Below are 17,914 nucleotides of genomic sequence, written 5' to 3'. Positions count from 1 at the left end.
TGAACAATCATAATTCCATAATTAAAGAGAGGATTTAAATATATTGCCAAGGTGAGGACACCATTCACGTTAATGTCAACCAATCAGTAGTAAGGTGCTGTAGCACTAAGAACATGGACTCTTATCAGCCTGACAACCTGGTTTCACATCAAGGCCCCACCACTTCCTAGGTACAGCAGGTCCTCAAATAATGTCCTATCAGTATAATGGGGATTAAAAAGTTCAATTCCCAGCCAGGACCTACTGACTGCATTGAGTTTGCATGTTCTTCCCATGTTTGTGTGGCTTTTCTCCAAGGCCTCTGGTTTCCTCCCACATCCTAAAGATGTACATGTGAGGTGAACTGACATGTCTACAGTGATCCAGTCCCAGCGAGAGAGAGAGAGAGTGTGTGTGTGTGTGTGTGTGTGTGTGTGTGTGTGTGTGTGTGTCTGCCTGTCTCCTGGCCAGGGTGGTTCCCATCTTGCATCTGGAGGTTCCAGAGTGGGATAGAAAAAACTTCGCCTTTTTCTTGATCTTCCTTAAATGTATGCATATGTATAGCTCACATGCATTTCAACGTTTAATATTAGAAATGTTCTGAGTCTTTATTTAGAGGTTTGCTTAGTTTTGTGACCAGAAAAAAATGCTTTAAGGAATTAACCTAGGGTAAAACTGGTTTAGTTACTTGTAGTTTCATTTAAGTCAGTTTCCAAGAACCTATGGACAACACTAAGTGAGGGCTTACTGTATGCGCTCTTGGGCAATTTTACATTTTCATGCAATACCTGTTTCTTCACCTGTAAATAGAAAATAGTAAGTGCCCATGTTTTTTCAATGGGTTAATTTTTCTGTGTGTGTGATAGAGCAACAGAGAGACAGACATATAGAGACAGACAGAAAGGGGGAGAAATGAGAAGCATCAATTATTCATTGTGGCACCTCAGTTGTTCATTGATTGCTTTCTCATATGTGCCTTGACAGGAAGAGGGGGTTACAGCAGAGCAAGTGAGCCCTTTGCTCAAGCCAGCGACCATGCACCAGCAGGATGTGCCTATGCTCAAGGCGGCAACCTCGGGGTTGCGAACCTGGGTCCTCTGCATCCCAGTCTGACTCTCTATCCACTGCAACACCACCTGGTCAGGTAAATGGGTTAATTTTGGAAATCATTTCTATTTAAGTGCCTAGCATGTAGAAGTACCTAGCACAGAGTTAGCTAACATTAGTAGTAACAGCATAAGAGTAAAAAAAGGAAATTACCATCAAAAAGGTTTCTATACTGCTCACAAAAATTAGGAGATATTTCAAAATGAATATAAAGCTATAAAATATCCCCTAATTTTTGTGAGCAGTGTACTTTGTATGGAGAATTTTAAAAGTTCCAAAACGACTGGAGGTAGAAAAGCAACAGAGGAAGGCTAGAGAAAATGAAAAACAGAACAGAACAATGCAAAGTGGCATCATAATGTTGCCTGCATTTAGAACAATTTACCTAAACATATTGTTCCTCTAAGCAGTATTATTGCTCTTTAGTAAGAACACCATTCGTGACACATGTGCAAACAATGCTTTGGGTAACATTTTATTTCATAATTTATAACAAATTTAATTCCTTAAAATAAATGCAGGTGTCACTCTATGAGGATTAAAACAAGTACAATATCACAAACTTAATCATCTTCTCTCCATCTAACCCCTTTCTAATTGTTACCTGATATTATAAAATATGAAACATATCACATGTAACTTCAGACTGAGAATTATTTATCCTAGCAGCTCTTGGTAGAAAATAAGTCTTTCTCCTACCTAACGTGACTAGCAGTGGTGCAATGGATAGAGCGTTGGACTGGGACACAGAGGACCCAGGTTCGAAACCCTGAGGTCGCCGGCTTGGGCCCAAGGTCACTGGCTTGAGCAAGGAATCACTAGCTCTGCTGTAGCCACCCCACCCACCCCCCCGTCAAGGCACATATGAGAAAGCAATCAATGAACAACTAAGGTGCTGCAATGAAGAATTGATGCTCCTCATCTCTCCCTTCCTGTCTGTCTGTCCCTGTCTGTCCCTCTGACTGTCAGGGGGGAAAAAAAAAAACTTTTCTGACTGCTCTTAGAAGTTTATCTTCCTCCTAAGTTTCATCAATTTAGGAGTCTTGTCTCCTTGACTTCTCTACCTCCAAAAAAGTTATCACTATGAAATCTACAAATCATCCCACTGGGAGGCAGTGTATCCCTGTGCAGATTGTGCTGATTCAAAAAGAAGCTCTGCCACGTACTAGCTGAGTTATCCTGGGCAAGTCACTTAAACAACTCTGAACCTCAGTAGCTACCTGAGTGCTTTTAAAAACTTTTTAAATTAAATGCTAGGGAGCCTAGTAACCACTACTACACAATATCCTGTAGATACAAACTTAGTCATTAATGCAAAGCCAACTAAAGGAAACTGATTACTTCCCTTCCAACAGACAGTTCTTTAATATGAATATTAATCATGTAATTATAATGCAAGGTTGCATATCTAAAAAAACCTAAGGTTTCTATTCAAATATTTGTGAACCTGTATTCTATGTACTACACAGTCAGACAAGGTATTCAAACAAAATCAGATCAAAGCATAATTCCTAGTCCAAAACAATTAACAATTTAATTATGAGATATATTTGGATATTCACCTATACTATACATTTAAACACTACATATTTATGCATGGGCACGTGCACACACACACACATACACTCAAATAATCTCTCAAGTTAGGTTTGCTATTCTTTTTTTTTTTTTTTTTACAGAGAGAGAGAGAGAGAGTCAGAGTAAGGGATAGACAGGGACAGACAGACAGACAGACAGGAACGGAGAGATGAGAAGCATCAATCATTAGTTTTTCGTTGCGCATTGTGACACCTTAGTTGTTCATTGATTGCTTTCTCATATGTGCCCCGACAGGGGGCCTTCAGCAGACCAAGTAACCCCTTGCTTGAGCCAGCAACCTTGGGTCCAAGCTGGTAAGCTTTGCTCAAACCAGATGAGCTCACGCTCAAGCTGGCGACCTCCGGGTCTCGAACTTGGGTCTTCCGCATCCCAGTCCAACGCTCTATCCACTGCGCCACCACCTGGTCAGGCAGGTTTGCTATTCTTCTTCAGCCACCTGGATGGCTGTTTTCGTATACTTCGAAGGTTTAGGAAATACCGCAATTCCCTACTAAAGAATCCTTTCTAATAGTATAATCCTGTATTGTCCAAACAATCCCTCTGAAATTTTTCAAGTGACTGTATATCTTGAACAGCCAAATATAAATGCAACCACTGAAGAGTCCCTCAATGAATAGTACCACATTATGCATTGATATTTATCAAAACTCAAAAAAGTACATTTACTCAGTGCTGGAAAAATCCATTTGTCATTGACAATTTTGCTTTTCAAAAACATACCTTCATGCTTCTGCTTCCCTGCCAGCCACGGCCACCACCACTTCCTCACTTCTCCCGCCAGGGATCAAGTCTGAGGAATGTCTTTTGGCCTGAATTGAGTGGTGGAAACAGGGAGGGATATATTCCAAAGGGAAAATATTATGGCTTTACTAATATTTCCTACATTTACTCTACTTTAGTGTAGAAGGGAAATTCTCAAAGGTTCATGTTCCTATCTTTAATACTACTACTTTAAACCAAAAAAAGGCCTTTTTTTACTAAGAGGATATTATATGTGTTCTTTGTAACAACATTCTAGTTGCCATAAAGTTTGCATATTAAGTACAAGGCAGTATGCAGGTTGGTAAGTACAGAAAATTTCTCTGTGCTTTTGAAAAGAGATAAAGGTTAGAAATTCAAGAAAAGGTTATCATACATCCAATCCTGAAATGGAAATACTTCAAATATACGAAACCTAAATCATCTTACAGATCCTATAGAAAGAATGAATTTAACGACTATCATATACTGCTACAAAGACATTTCAATCTAACATTCCAACAAAGAATCCGAAAGTAAAGCAAAAGCATATACGAATTTCCATTCCTTTTTTAAAGCAAGCATTTACAACTTGAAATAAAGTAAGACACAAAAGTCCCGGAACAGAATGATTGTTGATTGCCTCTTTTACTTTTACTCAGAACTGGAATATCATTTAGAACAGGGGTCCCCAAACTTTTTACACAGGGGGCCAGTTCACTGTCCCTCAGACCGTTGGAGGGCCGGACTATAAAAAAAAACAACTATGAACAAATCCCTATGCACACTGCACATATCTTATTTTAAAGTAAAAAAACAAAACGGGAACAAATACAATATTTAAAATAAAGAACAAGTAAATTTAAGTCAATAAACTGACCAGTATTTCAATGGGAACTATGGGCCTGCTTTTGGCTAATGAGATGGTCAAAGTGCTCCTCTCACTGACCATCAATGAAAGAGGTGCCCCTTCCGGAAGTGCGGCAGGGGCCGGATAAATGGCCTCAGGGGGCCACATGTGGCCCGGGCCGTAGTTTGGGGACCCCTGATTTAGAAGGTTCCAACCTTTGAATAACAGTAACTGGTTACAGGGGATGATCATGGGCTCTTTGAACTTAGTTTATGAACATCTCCAAAGATTGAAGCAATCCAAGGCTACATTAACAGCACTCAATTGTTATTTTTTTTCCTTAAAGCTTTCCAGAGTAGTCCTTATTGTTAAGTACTTGTCATTAGTCTCAAATTAAGGATATTATATTGTCAACCTGGGACACCGAGGACCCAGGTTCAAAACCCCATGGTCGGGGCTTGAGTGTGGGCTCATCCGGCTTGAGCAAAGGGGAAATTGGCTCTGATGGAGCTCCCCAGTAGAGGCACGTATGAGAAGCAATCAATGAACAACTAAGGTGCCACATCTACAAGCTGATGCTTTTCATCTCTCTCTCCCTTTCCTGTCTGTCTGTCCCACAACTCCTTCGCTAAGAAAAAAAAAGATACTATTAAACTGTATTGACTATTGGTTTTACCTTAATGTTCTTTAACATATAGTAGGTTCCAGTACATAATGTTTCTGAAAAGGACTGTTCTTGCCTGGCCTTGGTGGTACAGTGGATAGTGTTGAGCTGCAATGCTGAGGGCGTCAGTTTGAAACCCCCGCTCTGCCCAGTCAAGGCACAGATGACAAGCAACCACTAAGAGTTGATGCTTCCTGCTCCTACCTGCTTCTCTCTCACTTTCTCTCCTCTTTCTACAATCAATAAATAAAATCTTTAAAAAGTAATAACAACAAATAAAAAGGATTAGTCTTAATCCTTTCAGGGTTTGGCATTATACACCCCCATCGCTGTAGGCACTTTTCAGTACCAGCTGATATAACAATGAATGAACCTTTTTAAGAACCTGAAAGAAAACACAAATACAGTACTTACACATTTTGCATATAATTTCATAGGGTTCTTACAACTACATCCTAACCATGGACCCCAGATTAAAAATCAGCAGTAGCTTTTTAAAACAAACAACTGCATTTATTTCATATAATGAATCAAATCCATAAGAAATAAACTTGTCTACAAGTCATTCAAATTGTTTGACCTGGTCAGAAATGTGGTTCCCCACGGCCCTTCTAACTTCATGATGACTTTAATGAACTAAATAAGACCTTTAAAAATTTGAATAGGCCTGACCTGTGGTGGTGAAGTGGATAAAGCAACAAAGAAACCGCAGGCCTGCCCAAAGCACATAGGAGAAGCAAGGACTACAGGTTGATGCTTCCCACTCCTGCCTTTCTCTTTCTCGCTCTCTCTCTCTCCCCTCTTAAGATCTATTTACTGATTTTACAGAGGGGACAACAAGTAGTTACTTCACTCTAGCTGCTCACTGGTTGCTTGTCATGGGCCTTGACCAGGCAAGCCCAGGGTTTCAACCTCAGCACTCCAGGTGAGCGCTCTATCCCCTCTACCACCACAGGCCAGGCAATAAATAAAAATCTTTTTCTTTCTTTTTTGAATAGCAGGTCATCTATGAATGGTTTAGCATCAGGATCCCCACAAACATGCGGTGTGTGATGGGTGAAGGAGTGGCCCCTTTCCAGCTGTGCCCCAGTAAAATCATTTTAAAAAAAAATGTTGGCTCGACTTTGTGGTCACTGGTTCAAAACCCCGAGGCTTGCCCAGTCAAGGCACATATGAGAAACAACTACAGCTACTGCGAAGCAACTAGGAGTTGATTCCTGCTCCCCTCTTTCTTTGTCTCTCTCCTCTAAAATCAATAAATAAGATCTTTTAAGAATGTTAGCCTGACCTGTTGTGATGCAGAGTATAAAGCATTGATCTGGAACCCTGAGGTCGCCAGTTTGAAACCCTGGGCTTGCCTGGTCAAGGCACATATGGGAGTTGATGTATCCTGCTCACCCCCCCCCACTTCTTTCTTTCTCTTTCTCTCTCTCCTAAAATAAATAAATTTAAAAAATTATTTTAGCCTGACCAGGCAGTGGCGCAGTGGATAGAGCATCAGATTGAGGTGCAGAGGACCCAGGTTCGAAGCCCCAAGGTCGACTGCTTGAGTGCAGGCTCATCCAGCTTGAGCATCAAGTCACTGGCTTGAGCCCAAAGGTTGCTGGCTTGAGCAAGGCGTCACTTGCTCAGCTGTAGCCCCTCCTCCCCATCCCTCCATCCCTGTCAAGGCACATACCAGAAAACAATGAACAACTAAGGAGCTTCAACCAAGAACTGATGCTTCCCATCTCTCTCCCCTTCCTGTCTCTCTGTCTGGCCCTATTTGTCCCTCTCTCTGTCTCTGTCACATAAAAAAATTATTTTAAACAGATCTAGCCTTAACCAGGTAGCTCAGTTGGTTAGGGTGTGATCCCGATACACAAAAGTTGTGGGTTGGATGCCTGGTCAAGGAACATGCAATAATCAACCAATGAATTAATAAAATGTGGAACAACAAATCATTGTGCTTCTCTGTCCCTCTCTCCCTTCCTCTTCCTTCTCTAAAATCAATAATCTAAAAAATCGAGTAGACCTACTTAATAACCTCTCGGTTGTTTCTAATATAACCTCCAAAAGTAAACTACCTCGGGGAGAAAAATCACAATTTCCTCAATGAAATAGTAAATACCCAAGTATGAAAACAAAACTCGAAGTCCTCTCTTAAGATCATATCTCTACCACTCAACTACAATGAAAGAAAAAAAGGGGGGAGAAATCCTAGTTTACAATACAGTGAATCTGTCATTATGCTGAAGTAATTTTCCAAGTGTTTCATTTCGCCTACAGAAAACATTTTTGTAAGTGGGAAGTACCACAAACATAAACTGGCCAGGAATACAAAGCAACTACAAAAGGCACCCAAAATAAAGAGCACAATTAATTTTGTGAAATGATATTATCTCTGTAATACTTAACTCTTAAATGTTACCAAATCAGTTTAACTTCAGATAGGTCTCTAAATTGGACCTTTTTCTTACTTTTCTAATACCACTTCTCTGCACTCACAAAATTACTTCTCTTTCAGCTTTCTTCTCAGAATAAATTTTCCATGTAAGAACCTCCCACAAAATATCATACAATTCACATTTCCTTCTAAGAAAATGGTAAAGGAGTCTGAATAATATGTAAGGAAAACAAACACATATGTAAGCAGTAAAAGTAAATATCCTAGAATTTTCTTTTATTTAGGCAGACCCTGAAAAGTTGCTTTTCAACATTAAGACATATAATCAACTGAAATCTTAACAGTCAAGTAAAAAAAAGGCCAACTGGAAATTTTACCGGCTTTTAAAAAACACTGTATATCTTGTCTTTACCATAGACCTCCCTCATACCTATAAAAACACTCCTCCAAAAGAGTGAAAATAAGCTCTGAGAATATGGCCATTTACAGAAAGTTAAATCACTTTCACGCCCAAGATTTCTAAATTTCTATAGGAGTTTCAAATCCCTTCTACCACTTAGTAATTGGGCAAGTTACCTGGCCTCCCTATATTTTGGTTTCCTACTGTGAAAAAGTGGATACTAATTCGGGTTATATACCCTACTTTCTGAGATGGTCCCATGTTATACTATTATCCCAGCATGCCATCCAGCTGGTACCCCTTTCACTTTGAAAATTATCCTGGTTTCAACAATAAATCACATGGTCATCTAACCTCATAATGTTATGAAGACTAATAATACACATATGACATTTCTAACATGTCAGTGGTAGCTGTTAATGTTACATACAGTCACTGTCAAAGACTTTTTTATATATAAAAAGTTTTAGATTGTATAATGAACAGAGAGCTCCTACAATATTCCTTTTCACAAATAAAATTATTCATTATTCATCTAACTTCCCACATTAAGTTATTTAAAACTAAGCAGCACTAACTGCTTGACATCAACACTAACAAATTTATCCCACAGAGATGGCAATATCAATTGCATTCACATTTTATCATGCGTAAGTTTTATCAAAGGCTAAATTAGGGTTACTGACAGAAAATTAACTATAGAACGTAAAACTCTGGTTAGTGCTAAACCAAATCCCTGAATATTCTAGCAGCCTTTCTCAACCAGTGTTCTTCATATTAACCATAGAACTCAGAAAATGGCCTGACCGATAGCAGTGGACAGAGCGTGGACCTGCTGAGGACCCAGGTTTGAAACCCTGAGGTCGCAGGCTTGAGTGTGAGTTCATCCTGCTTGAGTGCAGACTCACCATCTTAGCACAGGATTATAGACATGATCACAAGGTCACTGGCTTGAGCCCAAAGGTTGCTGGCTTCAAACCAATGTCACTGGTTTAGGCCCAAGGTCGCTGGCTTGAGCAAGGAGTCACTGACTTGGCTGGAGCCCCCCCTACCCTACCCCTAATCAAGGGTACTTATGAGAAGCAATCAATGAACAACTAAAGTGATACAACTAATCAGTTGATACTTCTCTCTCCCTCCCTGTCTCTCCTTCTTAAAAATGATTTGAGTGACAATTTCCTGAACTCTCCCAAGAATGGCACATAACTGGTATCTTTCTAGATGCACAGGAAAGAAACTATTACATATAATGGATGCCTTGGGGCACAATTCTATGGTAGAACACCAAGATCTTGGCATTCTTGGAGTACAAAGCGAGAAAAATGGATGAAAAGACTGAATATTGAACAAAGTGTGTGTACAAGACTGCATCACCAGGAAAAATTATTTCCTACAGAATGAAACTTAAGGGAATGATTAACATAAAATAAATTTTGAGTCATGACTACAAAAAGCATTAATATATTCAATTTTACTTCATCTCCACTAATTTATCTTAGGCCAGATATCCAACATCTAGCATTCCTTCAGATAAGGAAAGTTCTACTTATACTTTATGAAACGCAGCATGGAAAAAGAGGGAAGGCAAAGAAAGCTGAGACCAAAATTCTGATCACTAACCAAGCTAATAATCCAAGGCACCAATACTATCTATACCTGATAAAAACAAGAACACAAGATTACAAAGTGAAAAGGTGAACTAGAATAGAAAGTATATAGAAGATACTAACACTTAGAAAAGAATATTTATAAAGCACCATTAAATAACAACCAAAAAATACCCCTAGAGAACCCACGAGAGCAGTGTATTTATTGTAAGAGTACCTAAACTTTTATTTCAAATTCAACTACTCAAATAAACAAATGGAATGATTGGGGAACTACTCTCAGACACACTTAGCTTCCATTCAGTACAGAACATAAATGACAAAGGATAAAAACAGTGAAACCATTCTACCATAATATAACAACAAAAAAAGACAATTCAACATATAACCCCACAAACTTTTGTATAATAAGCATAATCAACAAAGCTCAGATTCATTTCAACTATTAGTATAAAATACAATTTAGACCCTTCCTAGGCTACAACTCATCTAACCCTGAGTAAAAATCTGCATGCATTTATGCCTGACCTGTGGTGGTGCAGGGTTATAGCATCGACCTGGAACACTGAGGTCGCTGGTTCAGAATCCTGGGCTTCCGTGGTCAGGCACATATGGGAGTTGATGCTTCCTGCTCTTCGCCCCCTTCCTTCTCTCCTCACTAAAATAATTTTTTTTAATCTGCATTTGTCTTGCTCTATACATGAAAAAAGAAAATTTAACTTTGTATATTAAAATGATACATACTTTCTGGCTATAGATAACCCAAGATCTAAACCAGCTAAGGGAAAAAACTACAGAACTTAAAAAGCACAAACTAATTAGGTGTGAATTCAAGCTGTCAATTATTATATGACAAGCCATTTACCCTGAGAGCCTCAATTTCCCCATTTGTAAAATGCTGAGAGAAAGCACATCCTGCAAGGTAGCTAAGATTATGCACATACTGAAACACACAGCACAGCTATCAGCATTCAAAAGAACCTCAAATAGCAACTAAATTACACTTTAAAATATCTCAGGATTCAGTAAGTTATAGGTCAAATACAATTACAGCAAATGGTAACAATGCAAAAATGTAAACATGACTTACTCTTCCCCCTCTAGCAACATTCAACAGAATTTACACTATATTTATAAACTTTCTGATGAAGTTATTGAGTTGTACATTAGATTATAAAAAATTTACAGTAATCTCTCTAGTTTGTTCCATCAAGCCTAGTCATGTATTTTCCAATTAAAATAGTAAAAAAGAACAAACCACTGATTATTCACGCTCCCTTCCTTTGGGGAGGAAAGTTTAAAACAATTCAACAACCTCTTGATTAGACTAACCACATGGAAAAACTTGTTTTCTTCTGGCTACTATAAAATGCAGAATTATGGCAAGCATTGTTAGAAACACAATTCAGGCAGCAGATTACCACAGCTGCTGAAGAGATGGAGTTTTTTTTAAATACACACAAAAAAATTAAGACTACCAAGGAACACCACTTACACTAATGATATATAAAATTTGCTTAAATTAAATACAAAACAGGCAATTCAAAATACTGAAAAAAAATCAAGCTAACAATTTTGTTTTCTCACAGATCTTTGCCAAACAGAATATGCAATAACCATAGCTCAAGATATCTGAAGAGCCTGACCAGGCGGTGGCGCAGTGGATAGTGTCGGACTGGGATGCAGAAGACCCAGGTTCGAGACCCAGAGGTCACCAGCTTGAGCGCGGACTCATCTGGTTTGAGCAAAAGCCCACCAGCTTGAACCCAAGGTCGCTGGCTCCAGCAAGGGGTTACTTGGTCTGCTGAAGGCCCGCGGTCAAGGATCATATGAGAAAGCAATCAATGAACAACTAAGGTGTTGCAACGTGCAATGAAAAACTAATGATTAAAAAAAAGAAAAAAAAAAGAAAAACTAATGATGCTTCTCATCTCTCTCCGTTCCTGTCTGTCTGTCCCTGTCTATCTCTCTCTCTGACTCACTCTCTGTCTCTGTAAAAAATATAAATTAAATTAAATAAAAAGATATCTGGATACAGAAAATTATTATACCAGGCAGTATTGAACCACAAATTAAAAGTCCTAAACATACCTCAAAAGTAGATTACAAAAGAAAAATGTAAAGAACTTTTTAAATAATCTGTAGCTTTCAAGTTTTTTTAAAATTTCTTGATTTTAGAGACACAGGAATAGAAGAGTGGAGGAAGAGAGGGAAGGAGGGAGAAGGGAGAGGGAAGGAGAGAGGAGGAAGGAGGGAGAAGGAGGGGGAGGGAGAGGGAGAGAGGGAGAGAGGGAGAGAGAGAGGGAGAGGGAAGGAGGGAGGGAGGGAGGGAGGGAGGGAGGGAGGGAGACATGGAAACATCTATCTGTTTCTGCATGTAACCCTGACCTAGTAATCAAACTTATAACCTTTGTGTATCTGGACAATGCTCGAGTTATGAGGCCCCAAGAATTTTTTTTCTTTCCTCTCCAAAGAATCATATCTCTGTGTATACTGATACCTATAGCTAACTGGAATTTATCTCTTTCCTTTGCTATGTTCCCCAACTCCCAAAATAGGTATACTATAATGCTCCACTGGACAGTAAACTGTCATGTTTAATCTCTGAATAGTCTACTAACCGCGATTTCAAAGTGCTTATACAAGTCCAGTGTCTTTTTTTTTTAAAAAACGAGACACAAAAGTCATGGCATTAAAGAGATAGGAACGTTATCCAAGAGATAAAAGACAGATCACTGTTTATTTAAAGTAAATTTTAAGCTCAAAAGTTAACTTGCACTATCAAAAACTAAAGGCTTCCATCTATTATAAAGAACCCAAAGCAAAAAGAATAAGCTATTCACTGTTTACCCCCTTCCCACACATGACTGTGGGTGGCACCAGTTAAACAGGCAGAATATTAAGCATTACTAAACTGTCAAAGGCGTATTTTCATATCTAACCCTATATTCCCAAAGGATAATGTGAGCATGAGCCTGTTACCCACCAATTTTAATACATCGGTCCTCAGGAGACCAAAGTCAATCAAGTTGAAAAAGAAAACAATGCAAAAGGAATGTAGAATTACATTTGAGTGTTTGGGTTAAAAAAAAAAAAATGAACTGAACTTCAGAGTTACCAAACTCATAATTTCTTGGTTTAGTAGTTTAGCTGTTACCTCACCACAATAAAATAAACCTGAAGCCACAATTCTCATTATCTATTTAAGATTATTTGCATATGAATAAGAATTCAAAATATGCAATTTGTCTTCTCTTAACATCCTTCTAAAACTAAAATGTTGAATATGAAATATAAACAGAATATTTATTCAGTTCTAAAATGTCTGTTCCCAGATGAAGTTAGAATGGTTTACTTCATAATGACTAGAAAACACAAATTACCAAATGTAAAATTACATATCCATTATTTTGGATTTCCTTTCAAACTTTGACATATATTCAAAAATGTATCTTATGGGACAAAAAAAACTGACACTAAACACAATAAAATTGAAGAAAAAAGGAACTTACCTTCAAAAAATCTAGAAGCAATTCACAAAGATTATAATTAAGGAGACAGGGTTTTAATTGCATTGCACTTTTATTTTACAGTTGATGGGTAATGATCAGAATTATTTTGTAACAGAAAACATTACAATATTTTATACGTCAACGTTTAACTATTTATAGCACCAGATCCTTGTAGTGGAGGGTAACTAATATCATATGTATACATTTTCCTATCAGTTAAAAAAAAAAAGGACACACCCCACCCCAACTGCCAGTCTCTGATACCTTTGAGTGCTAGTTATTTCACTGTGGGAAAGAATGGCTAGTACGTATATTTCTTTTCCAATCCTTTTCTCTATCCACCAATCCTTTTCTCTATCCATTCATTAAACACCAAATACTGAAACTAAACTCAACCACTACCTCTGATCTTCCTACCAGGAATGCTCCCTAGGGCACCCAATCCTTTCCACTGCACTTATTACAATTGCCAAAGCCCCTCCTATTAATAGTAAATCCTTTCATACTGACTCACTGGAACTTCAACTTAATGAAATAGACACCAAGCAAAATTTACAAAATTTGCAAATGGAATTTTCCTTTTTCAAAGGATTAAAAAAGCTAAAAGTAGAGCACCTTCAAAGTAATTTACAAACATTTAAAGTTCAACCAACTTATGTTGCTCATTCTACACTGGTTCTGAAGTGTGGAAAAGAAAGACTCTTAACATGAATAATTTTTGGCAAAAAAAAAAAAAAGAAAGAAAGAAAAAACTTACCGTCTCTAAAACAAAGAGACTTTTAGCAGAACTTACTTTTTCTGATAAAAGTTTCCTTATTCCTGGCCTAGAGGCCGGGTCTCTCAGACTGTGGCCTTGGGCTAGCTTTGCAAGGTTGCAGGTGTATGGATAAACATCGTTAAGAAAGCTTGTTTCATTGCTTTGTTTTACTGCTATGCTTTCTCCCCCCCCCCAATTCCTCAATCAATGTGTAATTCCACCTATAAAACCTAACTCCAAAATGCAGTCGGGTCGCATTGATTTGAAGGGCTTTGGTTTCCGTGTGGTCGGCGTGCAAAACCAGCTAATAAAGGCTAATTACCTAATTCGGTTTCGTGATTGTGTGGCAAGATGTATGTTTTCTCCCTGTTCCATTATAACAGTTCAATTTAAGTATTTTTTTGAAATCTGGTATATAAGGCATTGTATGATTACTTATACACAAGGCCAAGTTTCCCATGCAAATTACAGGATATGTTAATACAAATTTGTCATTACACCAAAGTTGCAAGACAATCTGAAAAATTTCCTTCAAGTTTGCTTAATTATGTAAATTTAAGGGCACACAAAACTAGAGAGAATAGTAATACAATGAGCTCTCCTGTACTCAGCCATCCAGCTACAATCATGGACTCAAGGCCACTTTCTTTTGGCTTACTACCTTCCACTGCTTCCTCCCCTAATTAGTATATTCAGAAAAAGAGAGAAGAGGAAGACGCTGTGCTCAGAAGTCCACTGAGTACCGCAAGACAAGAATTTAACAGTGTTACTGTAAGGCCACCCTACACAACTCCTGGTTAGGTGGTAAATTTAAGACTTTGGTTAAATACAAAGAAATAGCCACCTTTAAGAATTTTAATGAAGTCCATAAAATCAAAAGGATAGTTAAAATTATATCTAAAAAGATAAACAGGAATGTGATGAAAATGAAGTTAAACATGTGTAATTGGCTTGAATTCACGTAGCACCTTGTCTCAAAACAAACAAAAAAAAGGACTATTTAACATAATGTGTCAAAAAATTACAATTCAACCACTTGAAAAGCAGCTGAACACTTATGCCTTGACTGGCCCTTCTGATCCCTAATTATAGACTGATATCAATGTAGAAAGAAAAACAGGCATTTTACCATAAGTGGTTGAAAATGTTCAAAATTAACCCCACCGTTCATTGGGAAATGTATGAAATTAAGTCTAAACTACTTGAATTACATGTATGTCATTGAACAGAAATGTATCCACTTTCCAGGACCTTTTATTCTTTTTTTAAATAAGTTCACGTATACCCTTAAACGCAACGCGCTGGGCTACAGAAAGAATTAAGTAGGAGACCGCCTCCTGCTTTTGCTCCTAACCAATACGCAGAGAGAGAAGGTTGGCAGGAAAGTGCAGCGAGGACAGTAACAAACACCAACAGCTCCCGAGCAGGCCGTGCTAGAGCCAGGAATGACGCACTTCGGTAACCCGACTCTTTCTCCCCTCCACCCCCGCCCCCAGCAGCGGTGCTGACACCGCCAACAGCCCGGAGTAGGAAAAAGACAACAGAAAAAAAGGCAGAGGTTGGACTGCGCCAGGTTTCATCAAGAAACCTCGATTATTCCTCTTTCGACACTAACCACTAGGACTAAACAGGAAAAGAAGCTTCTGCTAAAGCAAGTCCTATCATGGTGGTTTAAGAGTCACTAAATTAAGCTGATAATGAGTCCAATCCACAGAGACAAATACAGGGTGTGGCTGCTGTGAAATACGGCGGTCCGTGGGAGAAAAAGGGTCTGGAATTTACACTCCAGTGTGAGGGGATGCTGGTGCGGGGGGGAGGGGGGGCGGCCCGCGCATTTTAAGAACCAGCAAGGTTTTCGTTTACTTAAACCTAATCCTACAAGATCAGAAGTTCCTAAAAGCTATATCATGTAAACTGTAAATAATCATTTAATCAACTACCATGACCCTCAATTTAAAAACTGCATGTAAGAAAAAGAGGGGTGGGGGCAGGCAACAACATAAAACATTTCTAGGCCACGGAGAAAGTCACAAACCGGATGAAACTAATGCAATATTAAAAATTAAAGCTGAACACTGCAGTACGAAAAAAACCCACGATAAAACCCATTACAGTTCAGGGTTAAAAATAAAATGACATATACAACGAGGAGGAGCGAAAACTAAATGTCGAAAGTACACCGGCTTAAAAAAAAACTACTCAAGGCAAAACAAGCCATTCTCGCGACCAAAAAAAAAAAAGAAAGAAAGAAAGAAAGAAAACAATAATAAGGGCAGAAATCAACAATACGTTTACGAATATAGGCCAGAAGAAAATGGGAACGGGGCTCAAAGTTTTGCGGAACTACTTGATGCTGTTTCCCACACCTTCTGTCCCCCATGGCCCATCCGACCCTTTTCGTCCCTAAAATCGTCGTCCACATATCACCGGGCACGGGAAAGAAGGAAAAAGAAAGTCAACCCCCCAGCCAGAATAAAAGTGTGGAGGGAAAAAGCAGAAGCTGCCTACCTGGGGCAAGGATCAGCTCAGTTCGTGTCTTGAGAAAGACGGCGCGGGTGGGGGTGAGAACGAAAAGCAGCACTAAAACTAAAACAAAAGTGGCGCCAAAACCCCCCAACAAACAGCCTTCCACTCCCGCCCTTCCCCCCTCCTACCATGCCAGCCAGGCAGGGCCCACTTCAGGGCACGGGCTGCACGAGGGGGCCGACACCGCCAGACCCCAACCTATTTATAAAATTGTTGCCCGAAGAAAACTGACCGAAGTCGGGCCTCGGAAGGGATGGCGAGATCGATGCCAATCGCTTTCCCCAGCAGTTTCCCCACCACGCGCTGGAGATGATGGGGCGGGGGAGAAGCCGAGGGGCCCGTCACATGAATGTTGTTCCCTCTCTAGGAAGGGAGGAAGAGAGGGAGGGAGGGGAGGGAGGGAGGAAAGGAAGGAGGGGAAGGCAGCAGGGAGGGGGCACGAGGGAGGGGTGTGATCAGAGTAGATTTTCCCTCGCCTCTCTCGGTCCGAGGCCCAAATATACACAACTGAGCCTCCTCTCCTCCCCTCCCCCCCGGTTCCCAGCACCACCATTTTGCTCCCTTCCTTCCCCTCACCTCGCTCCCGCGCTCCCCTCCACCCCCTCGCAGCCTCCCGGCCAGCCTCCCCCGACCGGGCTCGCACCCCACCCCACCTCTCCAGGTCTGGCTCTCCCAGCCTTAGGAGCCTGCTGGAGAAAAGGCACCTAAATCTAACGCTACACGGAGAAGCGGAGCCTCCATCTTGCGCTGCTCCGCGTTCTCCATTTTGGGCCACCCATGGGGGGGGTCTCGCAGCGGCCCCGGGGGAGAGCGGGGCGCGGGAGGAAGGGCAGGGTCCTCGGCGAGGGGAACGGGGATAAGAGTCCGGCGGGAGAAAGGCTCGTAGGAGCGGGAGGTAGGGCGGGAAGGGGCAGGAAGTTCCTCGGGGGCGCGGAGGTGGGCGCTGGGGGGCCGGGGAGAAAGGAGGGCCGGGGCTCAGGCGGGGACCGAGAGGAGCTGCCCCGCCTGGGCCGGGTCCCCCGCTCCGGGCCGCCCCGCCGGGGCCGAAAGAAGAGGGGAAAGCAGACGGCACCGGGGCGCCCAGTCGCGGTCCCTCCCAACTCCTCTGCTGTGCCCCGTCTCCACCGCACACACCTCACGGTGGGCCCCGCGCCCTCCGGGTGCCCCTCCAAACTTCTAGAAGCTTCGCCTCCGCCATTTTATAACTTACCTCCCCCCTCAGCGTACACAGAGGCAGGAGCGAGACCGTCCGCCTCCCCCACTCTTCCTTCTTTCTCAGGCCGGGGGCTTCTTCACCCCTGGGCTGGTACAAGAGCTTTCCCCTTCCTCTTCTTTACACCCTCGACTTCTACTCAGGGACGGAAGCTCCCGCGGTTCTAGCGCGCTGGGGGGTTTTGAAAGTGGCGGTCGGATCCGGCGGGGGGTTTTTTTTTTCTTTTTTTTTTTTCTTTCTCTCTTTTTTTTTTTTTCTTTTTTTTTTTTTTTTTTCCTTTTCTTTTTTTTTTTTTTTTTTTTTTTTTTGGTGGCGCTTCGGGATTGTTTGGGGTGTTCGCTCTTCGGCGACTTGGAGGCGAATGGAACGCGCAGGCGCCATCTGTCGGCCACAAACCCGCGCCCGGCTCCCGTTGGGAGGGAGCGGCATCTAGCGGCAGCGCGCCGCCACTGCAGGGCTGGCTTGCGGCCCTCCCACCCCGCGTCCTCCTCCCAGTCACCAACCAATCGCAGCCGGCTGCCTCCCTGGTGCCGCGTCTCGGACCCCGCCTCCAAACGAGGCGCCCGCCGGGGCGCG

General features: G+C 41.1%; 1 protein-coding gene across 6 annotated transcripts in view; it reads right to left on the bottom strand.

Annotated features, from left to right (window-relative positions):
• The window catches only part of STAG2 (STAG2 cohesin complex component), a 150,103-nt gene extending 132,404 nt beyond the window's left edge, over window positions 1–17,699 (bottom strand). For 2 of the 6 annotated variants that reach the window (XM_066357626.1, XM_066357632.1), the window contains exon 1: window positions 16,358–16,488. The gene's annotated coding sequence lies outside the window, so the exon portion shown is untranslated. The other 4 variants (XM_066357627.1, XM_066357628.1, XM_066357631.1 and 1 more) reach the window with 4 other exon arrangements.
• Between the last annotated feature and the right edge of the window lie 215 nt (window positions 17,700–17,914).

This window comes from Saccopteryx leptura, chromosome X (assembly GCF_036850995.1).
Source record: "Saccopteryx leptura isolate mSacLep1 chromosome X, mSacLep1_pri_phased_curated, whole genome shotgun sequence".
Classification (NCBI taxonomy): domain Eukaryota; kingdom Metazoa; phylum Chordata; class Mammalia; order Chiroptera; family Emballonuridae; genus Saccopteryx; species Saccopteryx leptura.
This window is presented reverse-complemented; position numbering and strand designations above follow the sequence as displayed.